The 17,194-nt window shown below is 42.8% G+C and overlaps 8 non-coding genes across 8 annotated transcripts; all 8 read right to left on the reverse strand.

Moving 5' to 3' along the window:
• Nucleotides 1-687: 687 nt before the first annotated feature.
• On the reverse strand, nt 688-809 carry TRNAL-CAA (transfer RNA leucine (anticodon CAA)). Its single transcript has 2 exons — nt 772-809; nt 688-733 (listed from the first exon to the last, which is right to left on the reverse strand). It is a non-coding gene; the product is annotated as a tRNA-Leu (tRNA).
• A 1,009-nt stretch (nt 810-1,818) lies between these two features.
• Nucleotides 1,819-1,940, reverse strand: TRNAV-CAC (transfer RNA valine (anticodon CAC)). The gene is made up of 2 exons: nt 1,903-1,940; nt 1,819-1,864 (listed from the first exon to the last, which is right to left on the reverse strand). It is a non-coding gene; the product is annotated as a tRNA-Val (tRNA).
• Nucleotides 1,941-4,647: 2,707 nt separating this feature from the next.
• On the reverse strand, nt 4,648-4,769 carry TRNAL-CAA (transfer RNA leucine (anticodon CAA)). Its single transcript has 2 exons — nt 4,732-4,769; nt 4,648-4,693 (listed from the first exon to the last, which is right to left on the reverse strand). It is a non-coding gene; the product is annotated as a tRNA-Leu (tRNA).
• Nucleotides 4,770-5,967: 1,198 nt separating this feature from the next.
• Nucleotides 5,968-6,089, reverse strand: TRNAL-CAA (transfer RNA leucine (anticodon CAA)). Its single transcript has 2 exons — nt 6,052-6,089; nt 5,968-6,013 (listed from the first exon to the last, which is right to left on the reverse strand). It is a non-coding gene; the product is annotated as a tRNA-Leu (tRNA).
• A 1,952-nt stretch (nt 6,090-8,041) lies between these two features.
• On the reverse strand, nt 8,042-8,163 carry TRNAL-CAA (transfer RNA leucine (anticodon CAA)). The gene is made up of 2 exons: nt 8,126-8,163; nt 8,042-8,087 (listed from the first exon to the last, which is right to left on the reverse strand). It is a non-coding gene; the product is annotated as a tRNA-Leu (tRNA).
• A 1,386-nt stretch (nt 8,164-9,549) lies between these two features.
• Nucleotides 9,550-9,671, reverse strand: TRNAL-CAA (transfer RNA leucine (anticodon CAA)). Its single transcript has 2 exons — nt 9,634-9,671; nt 9,550-9,595 (listed from the first exon to the last, which is right to left on the reverse strand). It is a non-coding gene; the product is annotated as a tRNA-Leu (tRNA).
• Nucleotides 9,672-12,000: 2,329 nt separating this feature from the next.
• Nucleotides 12,001-12,122, reverse strand: TRNAL-CAA (transfer RNA leucine (anticodon CAA)). Its single transcript has 2 exons — nt 12,085-12,122; nt 12,001-12,046 (listed from the first exon to the last, which is right to left on the reverse strand). It is a non-coding gene; the product is annotated as a tRNA-Leu (tRNA).
• A 4,782-nt stretch (nt 12,123-16,904) lies between these two features.
• Nucleotides 16,905-17,027, reverse strand: TRNAL-CAA (transfer RNA leucine (anticodon CAA)). Its single transcript has 2 exons — nt 16,990-17,027; nt 16,905-16,950 (listed from the first exon to the last, which is right to left on the reverse strand). It is a non-coding gene; the product is annotated as a tRNA-Leu (tRNA).
• Between the last annotated feature and the right edge of the window lie 167 nt (nt 17,028-17,194).

The following is a 17,194-nucleotide window of genomic DNA, read 5'->3' on the forward strand; positions in this document are numbered from 1 at the left end:
CCAATGAAACTAAGAACCCTTGAGTCTGTCGCCTTAGACCGCTCGGTCATCCTGACGTGGTTTAGTGTAATTTGGAAATTTTAAAATTACATCTCTTCCAGTTATTTTCATAAAACATATCGTGTCAGAAGTGGGATTCGAACCCACACCCTCATACGAGGACCAGAATTCACAGATTCACATCGTGAACGAAGGAAGCTAAGCCCCTTGAGTCTGGCGCCTTAGAGCGCTCGGCCATCCTGACGTGATGTTGTGTAATTTGGACGTTTTAAAATTACATCTCTTCCAGTTATTTTCATAAAACATATCGTTTCAGAAGTGGAATTCGAACCCACGCCCTCAAACGAGGACCGGAATACACAGATACACATCGTGAACCAATGAAACTAAGAACCCTTGAGTCTGTCGCCTTAGACCGCTCGGTCATCCTGACGTGGTTTAGTGTAATTTGGACGTTTTAAAATTACATCTCTTCCAGTTATTTTCATAAAACATATCGTGTCAGAAGTGGGATTTAACCCACGCCCTCATACGAGGCCCAGAACACACAGATTGACATCGTGAACCAATGAAACTAAGAACCCTTGAGTCTGTCGCCTTAGACCGCTCGGTCATCCTGACGTGGTTTAGTGTAATTTGGAAATTTTAAAATTACATCTCTTCCAGTTATTTTCATAAAACATATCGTGTCAGAAGTGGGATTCGAACCCACACCCTCATACGAGGACCAGAATTCACAGATTCACATCGTGAACGAAGGAAGCTAAGCCCCTTGAGTCTGGCGCCTTAGACCGCTCGGCCATCCTGACGTGATGTTGTGTAATTTGGACGTTTTAAAATTACATCTCTTCCAGTTATTTTCATATAACATATCGTGTCAGAAGTGGAATTCGAACCCACTCTCTCAAACGAGGCCCAGAATACACAGATTCACATCGTGAACCAATGAAACTAAGAACCCTTGAGTCTGTCGCCTTAGACCGCTCGGTCATCCTGACGTGGTTTAGTGTAATTTGGAAATTTTAAAATTACATCTCTTCCAGTTATTTTCATAAAACATATGGTGTCAGAAGTGGGATTCGAACCCACACCCTCATACGAGGACCAGAATTCACAGATTCACATCGTGAACGAAGGAAGCTAAGCCCCTTGAGTCTGGCGCCTTAGAGCGCTCGGCCATCCTGACGTGATGTTGTGTAATTTGGACGTTTTAAAATTACATCTCTTCCAGTTATTTTCATAAAACATATCGTGTCAGAAGTGGGATTCGAACCCACTCTCTCAAACGAGGACCAGAATACACAGATTCACATCGTGAACCAATGAAACTAAGAACCCTTGAGTCTGTCGCCTTAGACCGCTCGGTCATCCTGACGTGGTTTAGTGTAATTTGGAAATTTTAAAATTACATCTCTTCCAGTTATTTTCATAAAACATATCGTTTCAGAAGTGGAATTCGAACCCACGCCCTCAAACGAGGACCGGAATACACAGATACACATCTTGAACGAAGGAAGCTATGCCCCTTGAGTCTGGCGCCTTAGACCGCTCGGCCATCCTGACGTGATGTTGTGTAATTTCTACGTTTTAAAATTACATCTCTTCCAGTTAATTTCATATAACATATCGTGTCAGAAGTGGAATTCGAACCCACTCTCTCAAACGAGGACCAGAATACACAGATTCACATCGTGAACCAATGAAACTAAGAACCCTTGAGTCTGTCGCCTTAGACCGCTCGGTCATCCTGACGTGGTTTAGTGTAATTTGGAAATTTTAAAATTACATCTCTTCCAGTTATTTTCATAAAACATATCGTGTCAGAAGTGGGATTCGAACCCACACCCTCATACGAGGACCAGAATTCACAGATTCACATCGTGAACGAAGGAAGCTAATCCCCGTGAGTCTGGCGCCTTAGAGCGCTCGGCCATCCTGACGTGATGTTGTGTAATTTGGACGTTTTAAAATTACATCTCTTCCAGTTATTTTCATAAAACATATCGTTTCAGAAGTGGAATTCGAACCCACGCCCTCAAACGAGGACCGGAATACACAGATACACATCGTGAACGAAGGAAGCTAAGCCCCTTGAGTTTGGCGCCTTAGACCGCTCGGCCATCCTGACGTGATGTTGTGTAATTTCTACGTTTTAAAATTACATCTCTTCCAGTTAATTTCATATAACATATCGTGTCAGAAGTGGAATTCGAACCCACTCTCTCAAACGAGGACCAGAATACACAGATTCACATCGTGAACCAATGAAACTAAGAACCCTTGAGTCTGTCGCCTTAGACCGCTCGGTCATCCTGACGTGGTTTAGTGTAATTTGGACGTTTTAAAATTACATCTCTTCCAGTTATTTTCATAAAACATATAGTGTCAGAAGTGGGATTCGAACCCACGCCCTCATACGAGGACCAGAATTCACAGATTCACATCGTGAACGAAGGAAGCTAAGCCCCTTGAGTCTTGCGCCTTAGACCGCTCGGCCATCCTGACGTGATTTTGTGTAATTTGGACGTTTTAAAATTACATCTCTTCCAGTTATTTTCATAAAACATATCGTGTCAGAAGTGGGATTTAACCCACGCCCTCATACGAGGCCCAGAACACACAGATTGACATCGTGAACCAATGAAACTAAGAACCCTTGAGTCTGTCGCCTTAGACCGCTCGGTCATCCTGACGTGGTTTAGTGTGATTTGGACGTTTTAAAATTACATCTCTTCCAGTTATTTTCATATAACATATCGTGTCAGAAGTGGAATTCGAACCCACTCTCTCAAACGAGGCCCAGAATACACAGATTCACATCGTGAACCAATGAAACTAAGAACCCTTGAGTCTGTCGCCTTAGACCGCTCGGTCATCCTGACGTGGTTTAGTGTAATTTGGACGTTTTAAAATTACATCTCTTCCAGTTATTTTCATAAAACATATCGTGTCAGAAGTGGAATTCGAACCCACGCCCTCATACGAGGACCAGAATTCACAGATTCACATCGTGTTCCAATGAAACTAAGAACCCTTGAATCTGTAGCCTTAGACAGCTCGGCAATCCTGACATGGTATTGTGTAATTTGGACGTTTTAAAATTACATCTCTTCCAGTTATTTTCATAAAACATATCGTGTCAGAAGTGGGATTCGAACCCACGCCCTCATACGAGGCCCAGAATAACACAGATTGACATCGTGAACCAATGAAACTAAGAACCTTTGAATCTGTAGCCTTAGACCGCTCGGCAATCCTGACATGGTTTTGTGTAATTTGGACGTTTTAAAATTACATCTCTTCCAGTTATTTTCATAAAACATATCGTTTCAGAAGTGGAATTCGAACCCACGCCCTCAAACGAGGACCGGAATACACAGATACACATCGTGAACGAAGGAAGCTAAGCCCCTTGAGTCTGGCGCCTTAGACCGCTCGGCCATCCTGACGTGATGTTGTGTAATTTCTACGTTTTAAAATTACATCTCTTCCAGTTAATTTCATATAACATATCGTGTCAGAAGTGGAATTCGAACCCACTCTCTCAAACGAGGACCAGAATACACAGATTCACATCGTGAACCAATGAAACTAAGAACCCTTGAGTCTGTCGCCTTAGACCGCTCGGTCATCCTGACGTGGTTTAGTGTAATTTGGACGTTTTAAAATTACATCTCTTCCAGTTATTTTCATAAAACATATAGTGTCAGAAGTGGGATTCGAACCCACGCCCTCATACGAGGACCAGAATTCACAGATTCACATCGTGAACGAAGGAAGCTAAGCCCCTTGAGTCTTGCGCCTTAGACCGCTCGGCCATCCTGACGTGATTTTGTGTAATTTGGACGTTTTAAAATTACATCTCTTCCAGTTATTTTCATAAAACATATCGTGTCAGAAGTGGGATTTAACCCACGCCCTCATACGAGGCCCAGAACACACAGATTGACATCGTGAACCAATGAAACTAAGAACCCTTGAGTCTGTCGCCTTAGACCGCTCGGTCATCCTGACGTGGTTTAGTGTGATTTGGACGTTTTAAAATTACATCTCTTCCAGTTATTTTCATATAACATATCGTGTCAGAAGTGGAATTCGAACCCACTCTCTCAAACGAGGCCCAGAATACACAGATTCACATCGTGAACCAATGAAACTAAGAACCCTTGAGTCTGTCGCCTTAGACCGCTCGGTCATCCTGACGTGGTTTAGTGTAATTTGGACGTTTTAAAATTACATCTCTTCCCGTTATTTTCATACAACATATCGTGTCAGAAGTGGAATTCGAACCCACTCTCTCAAACGAGGACCAGAATACACAGACTCACATCTTGACCCAATGAAACTAAGAACCCTTGAATCTGTAGCCTTAGACAGCTCGGCAATCATGACATGGTTTTGTGTAATTTGGACGTTTTAAAATTACATCTCTTCCAGTTATTTTCATAAAACATATCGTGTCAGAAGTGGGATTCGAACCCACGCCCTCATACGAGGCCCAGAACACACAGATTGACATCGTGAACCAATGAAACTAAGAACCCTTGAGTCTGTCGCCTTAGACCGCTCGTTCATCCTGACGTGGTTTAGTCTAATTTGGACGTTTTAAAATTACATCTCTTCCAGTTATTTTCATAAAACATATCGTGTCAGAAGTGGGATTCGAACCCACGCCCTCATACGAGGACCAGAATTCACAGATTCACATCGTGAACGAAGGAAGCTAAGCCCCTTGAGTCTGGCGCCTTAGACCGCTCGGCCATCCTGACGTGATGTTGTGTAATTTGGACGTTTTAAAATTACATGTCTTCCAGTTATTTTCATATAACATATCGTGTCAGAAGTGGAATTCGAACCCACTCTCTCAAACGAGGACCAGAATACACAGATTCACATCGTGAACCAATGAAACTAAGAACCCTTGAGTCTGTCGCCTTAGACCGCTCGTTCATCCTGACGTGGTTTAGTCTAATTTGGACGTTTTAAAATTACATCTCTTCCAGTTATTTTCATAAAACATATCGTGTCAGAAGTGGGATTCGAACCCACGCCCTCATACGAGGACCAGAATTCACAGATTCACATCGTGAACGAAGGAAGCTAAGCCCCTTGAGTCTTGCGCCTTAGACCGCTCGGCCATCCTGACGTGATTTTGTGTAATTTAGACGTTTTAAAATTACATCTCTTCCAGTTATTTTCATAAAACATATCGTGTCAGAAGTGGGATTTAACCCACGCCCTCATACGAGGCCCAGAACACACAGATTGACATCGTGAACCAATGAAACTAAGAACCCTTGAGTCTGTCGCCTTAGACCGCTCGGTCATCCTGACGTGGTTTAGTGTGATTTGGACGTTTTAAAATTACATCTCTTCCAGTTATTTTCATATAACATATCGTGTCAGAAGTGGAATTCGAACCCACTCTCTCAAACGAGGCCCAGAATACACAGATTCACATCGTGAACCAATGAAACTAAGAACCCTTGAGTCTGTCGCCTTAGACCGCTCGGTCATCCTGACGTGGTTTAGTGTAATTTGGACGTTTTAAAATTACATCTCTTCCCGTTATTTTCATACAACATATCGTGTCAGAAGTGGAATTCGAACCCACTCTCTCAAACGAGGACCAGAATACACAGACTCACATCTTGACCCAATGAAACTAAGAACCCTTGAATCTGTAGCCTTAGACAGCTCGGCAATCATGACATGGTTTTGTGTAATTTGGACGTTTTAAAATTACATCTCTTCCAGTTATTTTCATAAAACATATCGTGTCAGAAGTGGGATTCGAACCCACGCCCTCATACGAGGCCCAGAACACACAGATTGACATCGTGAACCAATGAAACTAAGAACCCTTGAGTCTGTCGCCTTAGACCGCTCGTTCATCCTGACGTGGTTTAGTCTAATTTGGACGTTTTAAAATTACATCTCTTCCAGTTATTTTCATAAAACATATCGTGTCAGAAGTGGGATTCGAACCCACGCCCTCATACAAGGACCAGAATTCACAGATTCACATCGTGAACGAAGGAAGCTAAGCCCCTTGAGTCTGGCGCCTTAGACCGCTCGGCCATCCTGACGTGATGTTGTGTAATTTGGACGTTTTAAAATTACATGTCTTCCAGTTATTTTCATATAACATATCGTGTCAGAAGTGGAATTCGAACCCACTCTCTCAAACGAGGCCCAGAATACACAGATTCACATCGTGAACCAATGAAACTAAGAACCCTTGAGTCTGTCGCCTTAGACCGCTCGGTCATCCTGACGTGGTTTAGTGTAATTTGGAAATTTTAAAATTACATCTCTTCCAGTTATTTTCATAAAACATATCGTGTCAGAAGTGGGATTCGAACCCACACCCTCATACGAGGACCAGAATTCACAGATTCACGTCGTGAACGAAGGAAGCTAAGCCCCTTGAGTCTGGCGCCTTAGAGCGCTCGGCCATCCTGACGTGATGTTGTGTAATTTAGAGTTTTAAAATTACATCTCTTCCAGTTATTTTCATACAACATATCGTGTCAGAAGTGGAATTCGAACCCACTCTCTCAAACGAGGACCAGAATACACAGACTCACATCTTGACCCAATGAAACTAAGAACCCTTGAATCTGTAGCCTTAGACAGCTCGGCAATCATGACATGGTTTTGTGTAATTTGGACGTTTTAAAATTACATCTCTTCCAGTTATTTTCATAAAACATATCGTGTCAGAAGTGGGATTTGAACCCACGCCCTCATACGAGGCCCAGAACACACAGATTCACATCGTGAACCAATGAAACTAAGAACCCTTGAGTCTGTCGCCTTAGACCGCTCGGTCATCCTGACGTGGTTTAGTGTAATTTGAAAATTTTAAAATTACATCTCTTCCAGTTATTTTCATAAAACATATCGTGTCAGAAGTGGGATTCGAACCCACACCCTCATACGAGGACCAGAATTCACAGATTCACATCGTGAACGAAGGAAGCTAAGCCCCTTGAGTCTGGCGCCTTAGAGCGCTCGGCCATCCTGACGTGATGTTGTGTAATTTAGAGTTTTAAAATTACATCTCTTCCAGTTATTTTCATAAAACATATCGTGTCAGAAGTGGGATTCGAACCCACGCCCTCATACGAGGCCCAGAATACACAGATTGACATCGTGAACCAATGAAACTAAGAACCCTTGAATCTGTAGCCTTAGACCGCTCGGCAATCCTGACATGGTTTTGTGTAATTTGGACGTTTTAAAATTACATCTCTTCCAGTTATTTTCATAAAACATATCGTGTCAGAAGTGGAACTCGAACCCACTGTCTCAAACGAGGACCAGAATACACAGATTCACATCGTGATCCAATGAAACTAAGAACCCTTGAATCTGTAGCCTTAGACAGCTCGGCAATCCTGATATGGTTTTGTGTAATTTGGACGTTTTAAAACTACATCTCTTCCAGTTATTTTCATAAAACATATCGTGTCAGAAGTGGGATTCGAACGCACGCCCTCATATGAGGCCCAGAATACACAGATTCACATCGTGATCCAATGAAACTAAGAACCCTTGAATCTGTAGCCTTAGACAGCTCGGCAATCCTGACATGGTTTTGTGTAATTTGGACGTTTTAAAATTACATCTCTTCCAGTTATTTTCATAAAACATATCGTGTCAGAAGTGGGATTCGAACCCACGCCCTCATACGAGGCCCAGAATAACACAGATTCACATCGTGAACGAAGGAAGCTAAGCCCCTTGAGTCTTGCGCCTTAGACCGCTCGGCCATCCTGACGTGATTTTGTGTAATTTGGACGTTTTAAAATTACATCTCTTCCAGTTATTTTCATAAAACATATCGTGTCAGAAGTAAGATTCGAACCCACGCCCTCATACGAGGCCCAGAACACACAGATTGACATCGTGAACCAATGAAACTAAGAACCCTTGAGTCTGTCGCCTTAGACCGCTCGTTCATCCTGACGTGGTTTAGTGTAATTTGGACGTTTTAAAATTACATCTCTTCCAGTTATTTTCATAAAACATATCGTGTCAGAAGTGGGATTCGAACCCACGCCCTCATACGAGGACCAGAATTCACAGATTCACATCGTGAACGAAGGAAGCTAAGCCCCTTGAGTCTGGCGCCTTAGACCGCTCGGCCATCCTGACGTGATGTTGTGTAATTTGGACGTTTTAAAATTACATCTCTTCCAGTTATTTTCATATAACATATCGTGTCAGAAGTGGAATTCGAACCCACTCTCTCAAACGAGGCCCAGAATACACAGATTCACATCGTGAACCAATGAAACTAAGAACCCTTGAGTCTGTCGCCTTAGACCGCTCGGTCATCCTGACGTGGTTTAGTGTAATTTGGAAATTTTAAAATTACATCTCTTCCAGTTATTTTCATAAAACATATCGTGTCAGAAGTGGGATTCGAACCCACACCCTCATACGAGGACCAGAATTCACAGCTTCACATCGTGAACGAAGGAAGCTAAGCCCATTGAGTCTGGCGCCTTAGAGCGCTCGGCCATCCTGACGTGATGTTGTGTAATTTGGACGTTTTAAAATTACATCTCTTCCAGTTATTTTCATAAAACATATCGTTTCAGAAGTGGAATTCGAACCCACGCCCTCAAACGAGGACCAGAATTCACAGATTCACATCGTGAACGAAGGAAGCTAAGCCCATTGAGTCTGGCGCCTTAGAGCGCTCGGCCATCCTGACGTGATTTTGTGTAATTTGGACGTTTTAAAATTACATCTCTTCCAGTTATTTTCATAAAACATATCGTGTCAGAAGTGGGATTTAACCCACGCCCTCATACGAGGCCCAGAACACACAGATTGACATCGTGAACCAATGAAACTAAGAACCCTTGAGTCTGTCGCCTTAGACCGCTCGGTCATCCTGACGTGGTTTAGTGTGATTTGGACGTTTTAAAATTACATCTCTTCCAGTTATTTTCATATAACATATCGTGTCAGAAGTGGAATTCGAACCCACTCTCTCAAACGAGGCCCAGAATACACAGATTCACATCGTGAACCAATGAAACTAAGAACCCTTGAGTCTGTCGCCTTAGACCGCTCGGTCATCCTGACGTGGTTTAGTGTAATTTGGACGTTTTAAAATTACATCTCTTCCCGTTATTTTCATACAACATATCGTGTCAGAAGTGGAATTCGAACCCACTCTCTCAAACGAGGACCAGAATACACAGACTCACATCTTGACCCAATGAAACTAAGAACCCTTGAATCTGTAGCCTTAGACAGCTCGGCAATCATGACATGGTTTTGTGTAATTTGGACGTTTTAAAATTACATCTCTTCCAGTTATTTTCATAAAACATATCGTGTCAGAAGTGGGATTCGAACCCACGCCCTCATACGAGGCCCAGAACACACAGATTGACATCGTGAACCAATGAAACTAAGAACCCTTGAGTCTGTCGCCTTAGACCGCTCGTTCATCCTGACGTGGTTTAGTCTAATTTGGACGTTTTAAAATTACATCTCTTCCAGTTATTTTCATAAAACATATCGTGTCAGAAGTGGGATTCGAACCCACGCCCTCATACGAGGACCAGAATTCACAGATTCACATCGTGAACGAAGGAAGCTAAGCCCCTTGAGTCTGGCGCCTTAGACCGCTCGGCCATCCTGACGTGATGTTGTGTAATTTGGACGTTTTAAAATTACATGTCTTCCAGTTATTTTCATATAACATATCGTGTCAGAAGTGGAATTCGAACCCACTCTCTCAAACGAGGCCCAGAATACACAGATTCACATCGTGAACCAATGAAACTAAGAACCCTTGAGTCTGTCGCCTTAGACCGCTCGGTCATCCTGACGTGGTTTAGTGTAATTTGGAAATTTTAAAATTACATCTCTTCCAGTTATTTTCATAAAACATATCGTGTCAGAAGTGGGATTCGAACCCACACCCTCATACGAGGACCAGAATTCACAGATTCACGTCGTGAACGAAGGAAGCTAAGCCCCTTGAGTCTGGCGCCTTAGAGCGCTCGGCCATCCTGACGTGATGTTGTGTAATTTGGACGTTTTAAAATTACATCTCTTCCAGTTATTTTCATAAAACATATCGTTTCAGAAGTGGAATTCGAACCCACGCCCTCAAACGAGGACCGGAATACACAGATACACATCGTGAACGAAGGAAGCTAAGCCCCTTGAGTCTGGCGCCTTAGACCGCTCGGCCATCCTGACGTGATGTTGTGTAATTTCTACGTTTTAAAATTACATCTCTTCCAGTTAATTTCATATAACATATCGTGTCAGAAGTGGAATTCGAACCCACTCTCTCAAACGAGGACCAGAATACACAGATTCACATCGTGAACCAATGAAACTAAGAACCCTTGAGTCTGTCGCCTTAGACCGCTCGGTCATCCTGACGTGGTTTAGTGTAATTTGGACGTTTTAAAATTACATCTCTTCCAGTTATTTTCATAAAACATATAGTGTCAGAAGTGGGATTCGAACCCACGCCCTCATACGAGGACCAGAATTCACAGATTCACATCGTGAACGAAGGAAGCTAAGCCCCTTGAGTCTTGCGCCTTAGACCGCTCGGCCATCCTGACGTGATTTTGAGTAATTTGGACGTTTTAAAATTACATCTCTTCCAGTTATTTTCATAAAACATATCGTGTCAGAAGTGGGATTTGAACCCACGCCCTCATACGAGGCCCAGAACACACAGATTCACATCGTGAACCAATGAAACTAAGAACCCTTGAGTCTGTCGCCTTAGACCGCTCGGTCATCCTGACGTGGTTTAGTGTAATTTGAAAATTTTAAAATTACATCTCTTCCAGTTATATTCATAAAACATATCGTGTCAGAAGTGGGATTCGAACCCACACCCTCATACGAGGACCAGAATTCACAGATTCACATCGTGAACGAAGGAAGCTAAGCCCCTTGAGTCTGGCGCCTTAGAGCGCTCGGCCATCCTGACGTGATGTTGTGAAATTTAGAGTTTTAAAATTACATCTCTTCCAGTTATTTTCATAAAACATATCGTGTCAGAAGTGGGATTCGAACCCACGCCCTCATACGAGGCCCAGAATACACAGATTGACATCGTGAACCAATGAAACTAAGAACCCTTGAATCTGTAGCCTTAGACCGCTCGGCAATCCTGACATGGTTTTGTGTAATTTGGACGTTTTAAAATTACATCTCTTCCAGTTATTTTCATAAAACATATCGTGTCAGAAGTGGAACTCGAACCCACTGTCTCAAACGAGGACCAGAATACACAGATTCACATCGTGATCCAATGAAACTAAGAACCCTTGAATCTGTAGCCTTAGACAGCTCGGCAATCCTGATATGGTTTTGTGTAATTTGGACGTTTTAAAACTACATCTCTTCCAGTTATTTTCATAAAACATATCGTGTCAGAAGTGGGATTCGAACGCACGCCCTCATATGAGGCCCAGAATACACAGATTCACATCGTGATCCAATGAAACTAAGAACCCTTGAATCTGTAGCCTTAGACAGCTCGGCAATCCTGACATGGTTTTGTGTAATTTGGACGTTTTAAAATTACATCTCTTCCAGTTATTTTCATAAAACATATCGTGTCAGAAGTGGGATTCGAACCCACGCCCTCATACGAGGCCCAGAATAACACAGATTCACATCGTGAACGAAGGAAGCTAAGCCCCTTGAGTCTTGCGCCTTAGACCGCTCGGCCATCCTGACGTGATTTTGTGTAATTTGGACGTTTTAAAATTACATCTCTTCCAGTTATTTTCATAAAACATATCGTGTCAGAAGTAAGATTCGAACCCACGCCCTCATACGAGGCCCAGAACACACAGATTGACATCGTGAACCAATGAAACTAAGAACCCTTGAGTCTGTCGCCTTAGACCGCTCGTTCATCCTGACGTGGTTTAGTGTAATTTGGACGTTTTAAAATTACATCTCTTCCAGTTATTTTCATAAAACATATCGTGTCAGAAGTGGGATTCGAACCCACGCCCTCATACGAGGACCAGAATTCACAGATTCACATCGTGAACGAAGGAAGCTAAGCCCCTTGAGTCTGGCGCCTTAGACCGCTCGGCCATCCTGACGTGATGTTGTGTAATTTGGACGTTTTAAAATTACATCTCTTCCAGTTATTTTCATATAACATATCGTGTCAGAAGTGGAATTCGAACCCACTCTCTCAAACGAGGCCCAGAATACACAGATTCACATCGTGAACCAATGAAACTAAGAACCCTTGAGTCTGTCGCCTTAGACCGCTCGGTCATCCTGACGTGGTTTAGTGTAATTTGGAAATTTTAAAATTACATCTCTTCCAGTTATTTTCATAAAACATATCGTGTCAGAAGTGGGATTCGAACCCACACCCTCATACGAGGACCAGAATTCACAGATTCACATCGTGAACGAAGGAAGCTAAGCCCATTGAGTCTGGCGCCTTAGAGCGCTCGGCCATCCTGACGTGATGTTGTGTAATTTGGACGTTTTAAAATTACATCTCTTCCAGTTATTTTCATAAAACATATCGTTTCAGAAGTGGAATTCGAACCCACGCCCTCAAACGAGGACCGGAATACACAGATACACATCGTGAACGAAGGAAGCTAAGCCCCTTGAGTCTGGCGCCTTAGACCGCTCGGCCATCCTGACGTGATGTTGTGTAATTTCTACGTTTTAAAATTACATCTCTTCCAGTTAATTTCATATAACATATCGTGTCAGAAGTGGAATTCGAACCCACTCTCTCAAACGAGGACCAGAATACACAGATTCACATCGTGAACCAATGAAACTAAGAACCCTTGAGTCTTGCGCCTTAGACCGCTCGGCCATCCTGACGTGATTTTGTGTAATTTGGACGTTTTAAAATTACATCTCTTCCAGTTATTTTCATAAAACATATCGTGTCAGAAGTGAGATTTGAACCCACGCCCTCATACGAGGCCCAGAACACACAGATTGACATCGTGAACCAATGAAACTAAGAACCCTTGAGTCTGTCGCCTTAGACCGCTCGGTCATCCTGACGTGGTTTAGTGTGATTTGGACGTTTTAAAATTACATCTCTTCCAGTTATTTTCATATAACATATCGTGTCAGAAGTGGAATTCGAACCCACTCTCTCAAACGAGGCCCAGAATACACAGATTCACATCGTGAACCAATGAAACTAAGAACCCTTGAGTCTGTCGCCTTAGACCGCTCGGTCATCCTGACGTGGTTTAGTGTAATTTGGACGTTTTAAAATTACATCTCTTCCAGTTATTTTCATAAAACATATCGTGTCAGAAGTGGAATTCGAACCCACGCCCTCATACGAGGACCAGAATTCACAGATTCACATCGTGTTCCAATGAAACTAAGAACCCTTGAATCTGTAGCCTTAGACAGCTCGGCAATCCTGACATGGTATTGTGTAATTTGGACGTTTTAAAATTACATCTCTTCCAGTTATTTTCATAAAACATATCGTGTCAGAAGTGGGATTCGAACCCACGCCCTCATACGAGGCCCAGAATAACACAGATTCACATCGTGAACGAAGGAAGCTAAGCCCCTTGAGCCTGGCGCCTTAGACCGCTCGGCCATCCTGACGTGATTTTGTGTAATTTAGAGTTTTAAAATTACATCTCTTCCAGTTATTTTCATAAAACATATCGTGTCAGAAGTGGGATTCGAACCCACGCCCTCATACGAGGCCCAGAATACACCGATTGACATCGTGAACCAATGAAACTAAGAACCCTTGAATCTGTAGCCTTAGACCGCTCGGCAATCCTGACATGGTTTTGTGTAATTTGGACGTTTTAAAATTACATCTCTTCCAGTTATTTTCATAAAACATATCGTGTCAGAAGTGGAACTCGAACCCACTGTCTCAAACGAGGACCAGAATACACAGATTCACATCGTGATCCAATGAAACTAAGAACCCTTGAATCTGTAGCCTTAGACAGCTCGGCAATCCTGATATGGTTTTGTGTAATTTGGACGTTTTAAAACTACATCTCTTCCAGTTATTTTCATAAAACATATCGTGTCAGAAGTGGGATTCGAACGCACGCCCTCATATGAGGCCCAGAATACACAGATTCACATCGTGATCCAATGAAACTAAGAACCCTTGAATCTGTAGCCTTAGACAGCTCGGCAATCCTGATATGGTTTTGTGTAATTTGGACGTTTTAAAACTACATCTCTTCCAGTTATTTTCATAAAACATATCGTGTCAGAAGTGGGATTCGAACCCACGCCCTCATACGAGGCCCAGAATAACACAGATTCACATCGTGAACGAAGGAAGCTAAGCCCCTTGAGCCTGGCGCCTTAGACCGCTCGGCCATCCTGACGTGATTTTGTGTAATTTAGAGTTTTAAAATTACATCTCTTCCAGTTATTTTCATAAAACATATCGTGTCAGAAGTGGGATTCGAACCCACGCCCTCATACGAGGCCCAGAATACACAGATTGACATCGTGAACCAATGAAACTAAGAACCCTTGAATCTGTAGCCTTAGACCGCTCGGCCATCCTGACGTGATTTTGTGTAATTTGGACGTTTTAAAATTACATCTCTTCCAGTTATTTTCATAAAACATATCGTGTCAGAAGTGAGATTTGAACCCACGCCCTCATACGAGGCCCAGAACACACAGATTGACATCGTGAACCAATGAAACTAAGAACCCTTGAGTCTGTCGCCTTAGACCGCTCGGTCATCCTGACGTGGTTTAGTGTGATTTGGACGTTTTAAAATTACATCTCTTCCAGTTATTTTCATATAACATATCGTGTCAGAAGTGGAATTCGAACCCACTCTCTCAAACGAGGCCCAGAATACACAGATTCACATCGTGAACCAATGAAACTAAGAACCCTTGAGTCTGTCGCCTTAGACCGCTCGGTCATCCTGACGTGGTTTAGTGTAATTTGGACGTTTTAAAATTACATCTCTTCCAGTTATTTTCATAAAACATATCGTGTCAGAAGTGGAATTCGAACCCACGCCCTCATACGAGGACCAGAATTCACAGATTCACATCGTGTTCCAATGAAACTAAGAACCCTTGAATCTGTAGCCTTAGACAGCTCGGCAATCCTGACATGGTATTGTGTAATTTGGACGTTTTAAAATTACATCTCTTCCAGTTATTTTCATAAAACATATCGTGTCAGAAGTGGGATTCGAACCCACGCCCTCATACGAGGCCCAGAATAACACAGATTCACATCGTGAACGAAGGAAGCTAAGCCCCTTGAGCCTGGCGCCTTAGACCGCTCGGCCATCCTGACGTGATTTTGTGTAATTTAGAGTTTTAAAATTACATCTCTTCCAGTTATTTTCATAAAACATATCGTGTCAGAAGTGGGATTCGAACCCACGCCCTCATACGAGGCCCAGAATACACCGATTGACATCGTGAACCAATGAAACTAAGAACCCTTGAATCTGTAGCCTTAGACCGCTCGGCAATCCTGACATGGTTTTGTGTAATTTGGACGTTTTAAAATTACATCTCTTCCAGTTATTTTCATAAAACATATCGTGTCAGAAGTGGAACTCGAACCCACTCTCTCAAACGAGGACCAGAATACACAGATTCACATCGTGATCCAATGAAACTAAGAACCCTTGAATCTGTAGCCTTAGACAGCTCGGCAATCCTGATATGGTTTTGTGTAATTTGGACGTTTTAAAACTACATCTCTTCCAGTTATTTTCATAAAACATATCGTGTCAGAAGTGGGATTCGAACGCACGCCCTCATATGAGGCCCAGAATACACAGATTCACATCGTGATCCAATGAAACTAAGAACCCTTGAATCTGTAGCCTTAGACAGCTCGGCAATCCTGATATGGTTTTGTGTAATTTGGACGTTTTAAAACTACATCTCTTCCAGTTATTTTCATAAAACATATCGTGTCAGAAGTGGGATTCGAACCCACGCCCTCATACGAGGCCCAGAATAACACAGATTCACATCGTGAACGAAGGAAGCTAAGCCCCTTGAGCCTGGCGCCTTAGACCGCTCGGCCATCCTGACGTGATTTTGTGTAATTTAGAGTTTTAAAATTACATCTCTTCCAGTTATTTTCATAAAACATATCGTGTCAGAAGTGGGATTCGAACCCACGCCCTCATACGAGGCCCAGAATACACAGATTGACATCGTGAACCAATGAAACTAAGAACCCTTGAATCTGTAGCCTTAGACAGCTCGGCAATCCTGATATGGTTTTGTGTAATTTGGACGTTTTAAAACTACATCTCTTCCAGTTATTTTCATAAAACATATCGTGTCAGAAGTGGGATTCGAACGCACGCCCTCATATGAGGCCCAGAATACACAGATTCACATCGTGAACGAAGGAAGCTAAGCCCCTTGAGTCTGGCGCCTTACACCGCTCGGCCATCCTGACGTGGTTTTAAGTCATTTAGACGTTTAAAATTACATCTCTTCCAGTTATTTTCATAAAACATATCGTGTTCGAAGTGAGATTCGAACCCACGCCCTCAAACGAGGACCAGAATACACAGATTCACAACGTTAACGAAGCAAGCTAAGCCCCTTGCGTCTGGCGCCTTAGACCGCTCGGCCATCCTGACGTGATGTTGTGTAATTTGGACGTTTTAAAATTACATCTCTTCCAGTTATTTTCATAAAACATATCGTGTCAGAAGTAGGATTCGAACCCACGCCCTCATACGAGGCCCCGAACACACAGATTGACATCGTGAACCAATGAAACTAAGAACCCTTGAGTCTGTCGCCTTAGACCGCTCGGTCATCCTGACGTGGTTTAGTGTAATTTGGACGCTTTAAAATTACATCTCTTCCAGTTATTTTCATAAAACATATCGTGTCAGAAGTGGGATTCGAACCCACGCCCTCATACGAGGCCCAGAATAACACAGTTTCACATCGTGAACGAAGGAAGCTGAGCCCCTTGAGTCTGGCGCCTTACACCGCTCGGCCATCCTGACGTGGTTTTAAGTCATTTAGACGTTTAAAATTACATCTCTTCCAGTTATTTTCATAAAACATATCGTTTCAGAAGTGGAATTCGAACCCACACCCTCAAACGAGGCCCAAAACACACAGATTGACATCGTGCACCAATGAAACTAAGAACCCTTGAGTCTGTCGCCTT

Source organism: Phalangium opilio, unplaced genomic scaffold (assembly GCF_054372755.1).
Source record: "Phalangium opilio isolate 3A_F unplaced genomic scaffold, DU_Popi_V2 ptg000039l_1, whole genome shotgun sequence".
NCBI lineage: Eukaryota > Metazoa > Arthropoda > Arachnida > Opiliones > Phalangiidae > Phalangium > Phalangium opilio.